Source organism: Rhinopithecus bieti, unplaced genomic scaffold, assembly GCF_001698545.2.
Source record: "Rhinopithecus bieti isolate Rb0 unplaced genomic scaffold, ASM169854v2 scaffold_30337, whole genome shotgun sequence".
NCBI classification, from domain to species: Eukaryota; Metazoa; Chordata; class Mammalia; order Primates; family Cercopithecidae; genus Rhinopithecus; species Rhinopithecus bieti.
The window spans coordinates 600,559-612,631 of record NW_016813238.1 but is presented as its reverse complement, the minus strand read 5'-3'; the positions used below and the strand labels follow the sequence as shown (position 1 = coordinate 612,631).

The 12,073-nt window shown below is 45.3% G+C and overlaps 1 long non-coding RNA gene across 1 annotated transcript in view; it reads right to left on the bottom strand.

Annotated features, from left to right (window-relative positions):
* LOC108512601 (uncharacterized) overlaps nt 1-5,005 on the bottom strand; it is a 34,035-nt gene extending 29,030 nt beyond the window's left edge. Inside the window, exon 1 of the long non-coding RNA XR_001880638.1 lies at nt 4,892-5,005. This is a non-coding gene — a long non-coding RNA (uncharacterized LOC108512601). The remainder of the gene's footprint in view (nt 1-4,891) is intronic.
* Between the last annotated feature and the right edge of the window lie 7,068 nt (nt 5,006-12,073).

Below are 12,073 nucleotides of genomic sequence, written 5' to 3'. Positions count from 1 at the left end.
AAAAAAAAAAAAAAAAAAAAAAAAAAAAAAAAAAAAAAGCTACATTTCCAATATGAGGTTATAGAGAAAAAAATTAATGAAAAAAAATAAAAAATCCATGTTACTAAGAGTTAGAATAGTAGAATACATGCAATAAAACTACTAGACATAGAAAAGAATTCTACATACAACATGTATAAAGAAATATATGTTTTTTATTAAGTTAATAAGGGTAACAATGTGGTTTTTGCTAAAGGAAAAGTAAGATTTCTTCAAAATGAAGGCAAAAATGATACAGATGAAACTAAATGGATAGGAAGAGAAAGGATAAAAGGTTGGGAATGAGAAACCTTTGATTCCTCAGTGGCTGTGTGGTCACCCCGGAATGAAGCTGCAGCTGGGCTGTGCTCAGTTACTAAAGATAAAAGTTACCAGTGGAATTTAGAGATAAGTTGGTTTACTGAGTGCATAAGGAAATGCAAACTAATAAAGAAAGAGCACAGTCAATTCTTTCACTATTGTTGTCTACAAATAGCTAAAATCTCTCTCTCTCTCTCTCTCGTGTGTATGCACATGTGCCACCCTTGCAGGGTCTGGCTCCTGAGCAGAAGTTGGCCACATGATATTTTCCTCTATTTTCTTTTCTGCCTGTTTTATATGAGTGTGTATGTGTGTTTATGTATACATACGTATATTTTATTGTGTTCACAAGGTACCAAATTGGCTTAGAGTTAAGAAATACTCATAAATTATGTAAAATCTTTGATAAATCTTTGACAAATAAACTGGCTTTAAAATTATTGGTAAAATAATATCAGAAATGTCTTAAAGATTGTCAACACACATTTTTGTTTGGGTTTATTGATCAAGTGGTTTCATATCTATCTCGACCAGATATTATTAGGTGCCAAAATTTGTCACAACAGTTATAAAACTATAAACCCATCCCAAGACAGAATGATCCTTGTTTGTGCTTTTTTTTTTGAGACAGAGTCTGGCTCTGTCACCCAGGCTGGAATGCAGTGGCACCATCTCAGCTCACCACAACGTCTGCCTCCCAGGCTCAAGCAAGCCTCCCACCTCAGCCTCCTGAGTAGCTGGGACTACAGGTGTGCATCATCACACCCAGCTAATTGTTGTATTTTTTTTTTCGTAGAGATGGGGTTTTGCCATGTTGCCCAGGCTGATCTCAAACTCCTGAGCTCAAGCATCCCACCTGCCTCAGCCTCCCAAAGTGCTGGGATTACAGGCATGAGCCACTCAACCAGCTTATAATTTTTGATAAATAAAACATTTAGTATTGTTTAATGAAAACAGCTAAACCTTCTGATTACCTTTGTGTAATCTCTTGGTTTTCAGAAATAATCTAAATAAACAGTTAAAAATTGAAGAACTGGGTACATATAAATAAGATGAGTGCTTGTAAAACTTTTGTACGATTTAAGATCTTAAAATTATTGTGGATGCTTATTGAATGTCTGGGTCATTTCCAATTAAGAAAAGATTATTATATGGAGAACATGTTCCAAAATTGTAGAATGGTGCTCATCTATAAAATGCTAGTATCTGATAGGCAATTTAGGATTTCTTGCTTCCTGGGTTTACACAAAATGTACCAAGGAAAATGTGCTCTTATTTTTTAAAAAAAGAAGAAGAATTCCATCTAATTCAAAAGTTATCTAAAAGTTAATTCAAATTGTACACTTCTGCATCCAAGTAACTTTCTGTATTGCCCTTAAAGCCCTGTGCAGTTGAGTTACAAAGCTTTGATTCTTGGGTCTAAAAAGGGGACATTATTATGTTATTTCTCACCTTAATTCTCTTGAATTGTTAAAATCCTTTGCAACCTCAAAAATAACTGCTCGAGATTCCTTTCAGGAAAAGCAATTGCAGTCACCTTGTGCTCAGTAGTTAAGGTTTTTGTCTTTTCATGCTGGTGGCCTGGGTTCAATTCCTGGCTTAGGGAATCAGTCTTTTCTGATTTTTTATGTGTGTTTGACTTTTTGCCATTTATTGCTTCCTTTCCTGTTTGTGGACAGGGTTCTGATTTCCTGTCTTGAAATTTTCTTTTCTCTGAACTACCTTTGGGGAGATTCTACATCTTGTAAAAATTGCTTGCCATCTGTTTACCAACTGCTTACCATCTCTCTGGAGACACTTCATGTGTCCAAGGTTGCCATCCTCTTAGTTAAGACTTACTGATTTCATGTAGACGGTTACTTTTGTAAAAAAAATTCAAAAGCCAGAAATATTGGCCCTTTGTTTTGGCTAAAAGTTGGTAATAAAAAGATTTTTAAAGAATCTTTTTTTAACAGCTCTATACTTAAAAGTTGACTTAATTAAAGCTGATATTTGGCCTACATATGCACAGATATTGTTTTAAAGCCCCTGCTCTCCCTCTCACGATTTCTCTATTGATGAAATTCTGCCTTGGTTCTCCATTTTTGTCTGTATATTATGTATGTTATGTGTGTGGTGCTTCTGTAAAAGAGCTGTAACTAATTGGCCTAAATATAAGCACTTAAATCAAACATAGTGTCAAAAAGAAAATAGAAACTTTAATGGATTTAGGTCCTGGGACTCTAATTTTTTTTTTTTTTTTTAAAAGACAATGTAAAAGATTATTGGTAAAATAAATAAATACACTCCAAAATTTTTTTTTTTTTTTTTTTTTTTTTTTTTTTTTTTTTTTGAAGACGAGGTCCTTGCTCTGCCGCCCAGGCCCTGGAGTGGCAGTGGCCGGCTCCTACAGCCTTCACTGCAAGCTTCGCCTCCCCGGGTTCACGCATTTCCTGTCCCCTCAGCCCCCCCGAGTAGCCTGGGAACTTACAGCGCCCCGCCTCGTCCGCCCGGCTAAGTTTTTTTTTGTATTTTTAGTAGAGGACGCGGGTTTCCACCGTATTAGCCAGGATGGTCTCGATCTTCCTGACCTTCATGATCCCCCGTCTCGGCCCTCCAAAGTGCTGGGATACAGGCTTGAGCCACCGCGCCCGGCCCACACTCAAAATTTTTGTTTGCCATGTGTTTTAAGGCCACAAACTGCTTCTATGACTAAATAATTGTTTGACTTGTCTGTTTTATAGCCATTCGATTCTAGGTAAGGCTTGGGCTGGGTCCCCTGGTTAAGCTTGGAAGAGTTGGACACTATCTGCAGCTGTATCCTCATCCTGAGTTCTGCAATCTGATACATGGTTAAAATTGCTTGCTTACCAGCTTTTCCACCAAAAACAAGAGTCGCTAAAAGTTAATATTATAACATGTGCTTGAAACTACTGGAGAAAGAGTTTCACATGCAGGGTGTGTAAAGAAAGTAAAGTGTGATTTTGGTAAAAGCCATAGCCCAGGGCTGTTGGTCTTTCTGCAGACCTGCCCTGACCCCACTTACCCTTACACTTACTCACAGTCTGTAAGTAATTTTTGATAAAACGTTTAGTATAATTTATTGTATGCACACATATGCACACAGGAAGGAGCGTGTCAGTTGCTCAGATATAGATAAAGCTCACCCATGCCCAATTCCCTGCCTGCGCCTGCTGGAACCAGACTCCCCTGCCACAAAGGTGACAGCCATTGTGTGTGCTCTTCTGCTGGCTCTGATCTGCAGCATCCAGCTGGATGAGAACGAGGCAGGCAGGGTTGGGAGGAAGGGAATGAGCCTGCTCCCTCCTCTCATTGCTATCACGGGGGTCTCACTTTTCACAGGTCCAGACATGTGCCTTGGGAGGTTTCACTGAACTGACCTCTGCTGCTTTCTCATCTCATCCATCACAGGGGATGCCTGCATCCCCTGTATGTATCAATTGTTTGTGCATGTTGTGACTGCTCTGTCCCAATGTGTGCTGAGGCAGGAGCTTGCTCAATACAATCCGAACCCCCAACAGAGGAGTCTTTTGTCAAGGTCCAGCAATGTTACACCAATGTCTCAATTGCTACAAAGACTTACTCATAAATATAATGGTGAGTTTGCCCTGGGAGACCCACACACACTGCACAGCCACAACTCCCAGGCCTTGTGCTTTACCTTTGGTTTCCCTTTGCAATTCCCACATCACGAATAGGAAGCCACATCCCAGGATGCCCAAAATCAGATGAAGGCCCCTGAAGGCCATAACAGGGCCTCCTGCCTCATCTCTCCCAGCCCTGAACCCAGACACTGCAACCCTGCAAGGGGGAATGTCTCTGCCCCTGGAGCCCAGGAGAGGCCCAAGCACACAGGGAACCACAATCACTGCACTAATGCCTGATGATGAGCACACAGAGACACAGACGCACACAGGATGCTGTTAACAGTAACACACACCCCATGTCTGCACACGCACCTGCATACACATGTGTTACACCAACACATGCAGAGTCAAACTCAAGTAGGAGTCACGACCCACACTCACCACCTTTGTCCAGAGCCTGGGATCCCCAAGAAGCAGATGGACCTTAAGCAGCTCCTTTGAGCTCTGAGACCAAGTGGTAACTATGGGTCAGGGAAGACTTTGACAGAGGCCACTGGCTTTCCCAACAGAAGAGAATCTCTTTTCTCTTTCTTCCTTTCCCAACAGAAGAGAATCCTTTGCAGCAAGGAGTGTGAGTGTCACTGGCTTCTGATCTGAGGACCCCTGCAGCCCACCTGGCCCTCCTTCCTTCCTTGGGGCTTCCATGCTCCTGGCCTGGCTCTGTCCATCACTACACAGGCCCCAATAAACAAGCTGCAGCCCAACTCTGTGTTCTGATGCGGTGTGGGGTTGGCTGTGTCCACATGTGCAGTGTGATGGGGGTTTGCGTGGGTGACCTGGGTCTACTTTAACTACAATGCTGATGACTCTTATTCTTAAGATATGTGATATTCTGTGTGTTGTTGGTATAAGGAATTGTATTCACTCCTTGTATGTTTTACATCATGTTGAATTTTGGCACTAACCTTATAATATTAGCCCAGTGCTATCTGGAGCACCTCTGGTGCATATGGAAATGCCGCATCCACCTCGCCTTCAAGAAGAGTCTTGTCCAACTGTGGGAAGTGTTGTCTCTGAAATAACTGAAAGAATGGAAGGATACATGGATAGGTGGACACAAGGGTGGATGGGTGGATGAATGGATGGATGGGTCTATGGATAGATGATGAATGGATGCATGGATGGATGGATGGATGGATGGATGGATGGATGATGAGTGCATGGATGGATGGAAAATAGAATCATAGCTGAGATCCATGTTCCATTTGAGAGAGGTCAGGTCAGGACACGGGGATACCTGGAACCTCCTCCAGGCCCTGTATCCTTGGGATGTGCAGGACCTTGGAGGTGGAAACCCTATCCCTTCTGACTCAGTCTCCTGCATTATGTGAGAGAAGTGGGCCAGGTAACATCCTCAGGTGTGGTCTAGGGACCATAGACTTCAAAGCCACTCTCAGGGTTGAAATGGGGTTGTACCCACATTCCTGGTTTCCCAGGGCTTAAATCCAAGGACATACTCAGAGAACTTGTGATGAAGAAACTAGTAAACAATGAACAGGTGGTTTTATGTCCTTGTTGATTCTGACCTGGATTATGGCAGCTGCCTCCTTCCTCCAGGACCAACTCCCTGGGCTCCAGGCCCCCCGACAGCTGCCAGAGTGACCTTCTCTGCACTCCATGGCAGCACCCGCAGCTCCAGGAAAAGCCCTCGGGGGCTCCTGATCCTCCTTCCTCAGGACAAAATGCAGGCACTGTGCAGGTAACTGAAGGCCCACATCTTCTTTCCCCACACCTGCCTTGGACCCACCCTCTATCATCCACACTGCCCTGGGATCTGGTCCATGACTGTAGGTCTCAACCCCTAGGCTGCAGCACAAAGGGTCACCGTGATGACAAGCCCTTCTCCACCAGGCCTGTGTGAAGAACCCTGGCCCATCCTGCCAGCTCCCCCTCCCCTCCTACCTGCAGCCTCCAACTCTGCTCATCTCCCTCACCTATGACAGTCAGAGTCCCTGGAGGCCACAGCCTGAGTCCACTTTGCTGCTGGGTTCCTGGACCTACCAATAGGACACAAAAGGCACAGGGACGTTTTAATGCCTTAAGTGCAACTGAGACCCCTCAGACCTATCACTCAGGTCCAGGGGCCTCCGAGGACTCCTGAGCAAAACCTCTGCCAGGCTCCCACCAACTCAGAGCTGGCCTCCTGCCCTGACTCTGAGCTGCTCCCTGTTAGAATGAAGACCACTGAGCCGTCCTCTCTGCTCTGACCAGTACTCCCCACACCTCCCTCCAGCCCAGCCCCATTTACCTGTCCTGCCTGAAGTCAGCCTCCTGGACCCTCCATAGCCACCTCCCAGGGTCACTCCTGTCTCTGATGACGGGACCTCCAAGTTCTGACCTTCCCATGGCCTTAATCCCTCTCTAAACCCATTGCCCAGAACACAAAAGAGGCCTCCCAGAGTCGAAGTTTCATCAGGCCACCATGCTCAGACACCTCCCCCTGTCTCCTCACCATAGAGTCCACACTCAGTGCCAGGACACACAACAGGCAGGACCAGGCTACCACCTCAGGACCAGATCCCCTGCTCTCTCTCTGTGCATCTCAGCTTTCCACCTCACTGGACCCATCTCTCAGGATTCCTTTTACCTCTGATCTCTGCTGGGGTGGTCCCCACATCCGACCATCTCTTCTCCTTCCCCAACTCAAGGGTGACCTCTCAGCACTCCCCATTTCCTCCTCTGTCACCCATTTCTCTCTTTAAGTGCCCTGAGTGCAGTGAACAGGTCACAAATGCCCTGTGTGTCTCCTGCACAGGCTCTGCATGACTTTGCTGGATGCTGAGTGACTTTGGTTGAAAGCAGAGGACATTGGCCCCTATGCAGAAAATCTAGCGAGAGAGGGACTGGAGCAGGAGGTAGAGCAACTGGGCCCTGTAGGGTGGCCACTCCTGGGCCTGAGCATGCCAGAGGCCTGGAAACTCACCAGGCTTGACATTTACCTTTCTGCTTTAATCCCAAGAAACCTATGGAGGTTCCCCAACTCCAGCAGAGTCAACAGCAAAGATGAGGATTTCCTGGTGCCCCTCAGCCAAGGCTCCCACCCACCTAGCCCAGCCTGGCTCTCACTAGGAATCCAGACCTGTGGCCTGGGTGGTGTCCACATCACTGAAGGGTTGGGTCTTAGCCAGGGCTCCTTGCCCTGATGCCATGTTGAGGCAGAGAAATATTCCCTAGACCTGAAGGACTCCCCAACTCCCAATGTGCCTGGGCTAAGTGGAGAGAGACAATGGCCTAAGCACTGTCACAAAACATGAGTGACCCGGCCATATCCCTCAGGGGCCTGTGACAGGTGCGTGTGGCAGGGAACTTCAGGCAGGTAAGGTGGAATTTGTGCACAGTTGTGTCACCAGCACCAGGGCAGGTGTGTGTGACCCATGCAGGCTCCTCTACACTGCAGGCATGGAGGTCGTGTGCATTGGGTGTGGGTTGATGGCAGTGACAGGGAGGACGTGGCAGGGAGGAGGAGGAGGTGGCCTCCTGTTCCCTGGGGGGCTATGCTCATTGGCCTGCACCCACCTTGGATCTTTTAGCCTGTGCCTCCAACCCATTTCTGTCTTCAGGACCAAGGAAGTTGAGAGGTTTAGGAAGTGATGGGTGAACTTATCAAACTCCCTCCAGGCTGGTCCTGGTACCTGATGGATCTGAGTGGTCTCCTCCTAACTGCCCATCATCAGACGTGGAGGGAGCACCAGTGGGCACCTCCCAGGCCTCATTCATGTATCCACAAAACAAGTAAGACCCAGGCAGAGGAACGGGTGAGGGAGCATCTTAATGTGGTGACTGCAGGGACTCAGGAGGCTGAGAGCTGGGACAGGTGGGTCCTTGGGCAGCCCAGATCCCCAGGCCAGGCCCTGCTGTGGCCTCTCTAGCCAGGGGCTCAGCCCTGCATGTCACTCCACACACCCTCGCGCACTGGAGACCAGAGACTCCCTTAGCTGCCTCCTCATGACCATCCGCTGCTCTGACCTAAGGCAGGCAGGGCCTGGGCCAGTCACTGAGCTTGGGGCTGTGTAAGAATGAAGCACTGGAAGGACATTCTGGGAAGTTCCCTCCCACTCCATGACCCCCCTCCCACCTCACCCCTGTTCACAGGCCCAGACTGTACTTCACCAGCCACCCAATCTGTGCTGGACCCACTCACATGCATTTCCCAACACAGGTGCAAGCAGAGACGCACCCACAGCATAGACCCACGGATCGTAAACACAAGACAGCTGTGCACAGACAGGCAGAGGCTTACAGAGATGCACACAAGAAACCACACATGCAGACACACACACACGCAAACTCAGACAAGGAGCCCTAAACACGGCAGTGTGTGCGTGACTATAGAAAAATGAACCTGTGAGCCTTTACAGAATTCACCCTCACTCTCACCCCCACCCTATGACAGAAAAGTCCTTCGCTGCTCTGACAGACTCCCTGCCTGAGCTTTTCTTGTGCCCACAACTGGAGGAATCACAGAGGCTGGAGGTTCTATGTCTCCAAGGACAGGAATCTGCTCTTGGGCAGAAAGAAAATATTCTGGAAGACGGGCAGAAGGACTAGAGAGGTAAGCCAGTCTGGGTGGGTTATAAGAGGAAGTTAGAGGAAGAAGAAAGAAGAAAATGAAAGAGAAAAAGGGGACTCTGGCATGCTCTGAAATGTGGACTTTGTAGGGAGAAATTTTCAGATACTTTTCTGTGCGTGTGCAATGAATTCAGATTTGACATTTTCCAGGAGAAAACAGTAAAGTTTCAAGTGAATTTTGATTTTTTTTCTGAGAATATGCGTCTTTCAAATGCAGTGTGACACAAAAATTGACTACAAAGCAGATCCACTGTATGAGGGTTACATCTGGGAGCCCAGCCAGGATTTAAGGCTCACTGTGCAGGATTCACTGCTTCTGCCTAAATCAAGCTGCACTAAGAGCAGAGGTTTGCGAATACCTGGTATGCAAGGATGGGGTCTGGATAGAACCCTAAGTGAGTAGTGGCAGTTTCTGGAAGATTGTCTCAAAATCAGAGGGATGGTGTGGACAAAACACCCAGGCCAGAATCCCAACAGGTTGGGGAGAGCACTGCTAGGGGCTGGATGGGTCAGATGGAAAGTGGCTTCCCGTGTCATATGTGAGCTCATTAAACTAAGGAAATATAACATGTCTTTAGTGAATTTACAGCTTTTAAGCTTGTTTTTTATCTGGCACCATGAATGTGTGAAAGCTTAAGAAGCAAGAGAATGTCCACTCTGCACAGGAAAACAGGTCAGAGACAGTGGCCAAGACAAATTTTTCCCTGCTCACTGGGTGACGCCTGAGCCCTTCTGCTGGGAGGGAGGGAGGGTGCAATGTTCAGCACATGGACATTCCACTGGTACATGAGTTTGCCATCAGAAACCGGAGACATTCGCAGAGAAGGAGGAGAAGGGGAAAAAGAAAAAAACTTCAGATATAGGTAGAACAGGCCACTGAAATGCTAAAGCGGCAATTGTAGAGGTCAGGTGAACCAAAGTATTGGAGATTGGAGGTCAATTCAGGAATTATTTCCACACTCAAACCTGTGACAAACTTCCTGCCTGCCAACCCAATGAAAAGCTACTGGGAGTCATCACGCCCATGCGAAGAGAAGAAGAAAATAGCTAGAGCCCAACCAGGATTCTGAAGAGCTTACGCTGCCAAAAAAGTCAACAGGTCAGAAATTCCAGGGCCTCCAATACATAACAACAAGAAGATAATTGGGTAGTCTTTGAACTTCTAGATATGTGAGGTTCCACACAACAAGCATACACAGGAATGTGCACACTTGCCTCTACTGCAGGTTCAAGGGAAGAACAGGAGGCCAGGCCCAGACCCTGCTCAAATCCCTCACCATAATACCAGGCTCTCAGCCTATTCTGACTCCTGGAAGCCCTGTCCTCTGCACCCTGAGCCACACTAAGGGAGTGCTGTGGGCAGTGTCTAAGGATGCACACAAGCTCACTGTTGAGCAGGTGGCTCAAACACCAGCACATGGAGACACAGCCTCCTCTACTGTGGAGCTGACACTCACCAACTGTACTAAGCTGCTTGCCCTTGTCCTGAGCCTCGGACCTTGTGAAAAAAAGAGTTGATGGGTTGGAATAATGGGCTGGATTATTGCTGGACTATTTTGCTGGGGGATGGGATTTGAGAACAGGCCCTTAACATCACTGTGATATCCGCTCTCTCTCTGCCCACATCTCATCCTCCTCACCAAAACCCACTGTTTCCAGGAGCCCCTCAGCTGATGCTCTGGCCCCTAAGTGATCCCCCAATAGCTGCTTGTTTCTCCTTCCCATAATGGTCCCCCATCTTGACATGCTTGTCTATCTGTCTGCTAGGTCCTCCAACCCTATCTCCATCATCAATGTCTGCCAGGCTTTTGACAAACTTGTGACCAGACTGGCTTGCAAAAAAAATTGATGCTGGTGCATACACTGTGGAAGAAACAATCCAACAACTATACTAAGAAGTCCTTCTTCAAGTAGCAGACATGCCATACCAAAACTGTCATTTTGGAACCAATCTTCCACATAGGATTTATGGTACCACTCGACCAGATGCTGCACTGTAGAGATCCACCTCCACCTATAGAAGTTACACAAAAGAAAAAGAGAAAGGAATGAAACCTCATCAATTAAAAACACACACACACACACACACACAAAGACAGAAAAAGAGGGATGGAAGAAGTACAATACAAACAAAAAAGCTAACAAAATGGCAACAGAAAATCCTTCCTTATCAGTAACTACATTAAAAGTAAATGGATTAATCTCTAAATCAAAGATATAGAATGGTTGGGTAGACAATAAGTCAAGTAACATCTATACACTGTCTAAAAGAAACTTATTTTAGATTGAAGACATATATAGGCTAAAGGGGAAGGATGGAAAAAGATATTCCATACAAATGGTAGCCAAAAGAAAGCAGGAGTGGCTATACTTACATCACAAAAAATAAATTTGAAGTCTAAAACCGTCTCTAGACAAAAAGATCATTGCATTATGATAAAAGGGTCAATTGAACAGAAGCATAGAACAATTGTAAATGAATATAAAATACTACATCGCCTAAGTATATGCAAGAAATATAGACAGATTTGAAAGGAGAAATTGACAGCAATACAATAATGGTAGGAGACTTCCACATGCCATACTTAATAATAGATAGACCATCTAGACAGACAACCTATAACAAAGGAATAGACTTGAACAAAACTATAAACCAAATGGTCCTACCAGACATGTATAGAACTTTCCTCCAAACAGCAGAAGAAATATTCTTCGCAAGTATATATAGTAAATTCTTCAGAATAGACTACACATTAGGTGGAAAACAAGCATTAACAAATTTAAGAAGATCAAAATCATATTAAGTATCTTTTCTAATCACAATGGAATGAAACCGGGAATCAAAAACAGCAAGAACACAAGAAACTTGGGAAAATTGGCTAGCCATAAGTAGAAAGCTGAAACTGGATCCTTTCCTTACTCCTTATACAAAAATTAATTCAAGATGGATTAGAGACTTAAATGTTACATCTAAAGCGATAAAAACCATAGAAGAAAACCTAGGTAATACCATTCAGGACATAGGCATGGGCAAGGACTTCATGTCTAAAACACCAAAAGCAATGGCAACAAAAGCCCTAATTGACAAATGGGATCTAATTAAACTAAAGAGCTTCTACACAGCAAAAGAAACTACCATCAGAGTGAACAACCTACAGAATGGGGGAAAATTTTTGGAATCTACTCATCTGACAAAGGGCTAATATCAAGAACCTACAAAGAACTCAATCAAATTTACAAGAAAAAAACAAACAACCCCATCAAAAAGTGGACAAAGGATATGAACAGACACTGCTCAAAAGAAGACATCCATACTGCCAACAGAACATGAAAAAATGTTCATCATCACTCGCCATCAGAGAAATGCAAATCAAAACCACAATGAGATACCATCTCACACCAGTTAGAATGGCAATCATTAAAAAGTCAGGAAACAACAGGTGCTGGAGAGGATATGGAGAAATAGGAACACTTTTACACTGTTGGTGGGATTGTAAACTAGTTCAACCATTGTCCTT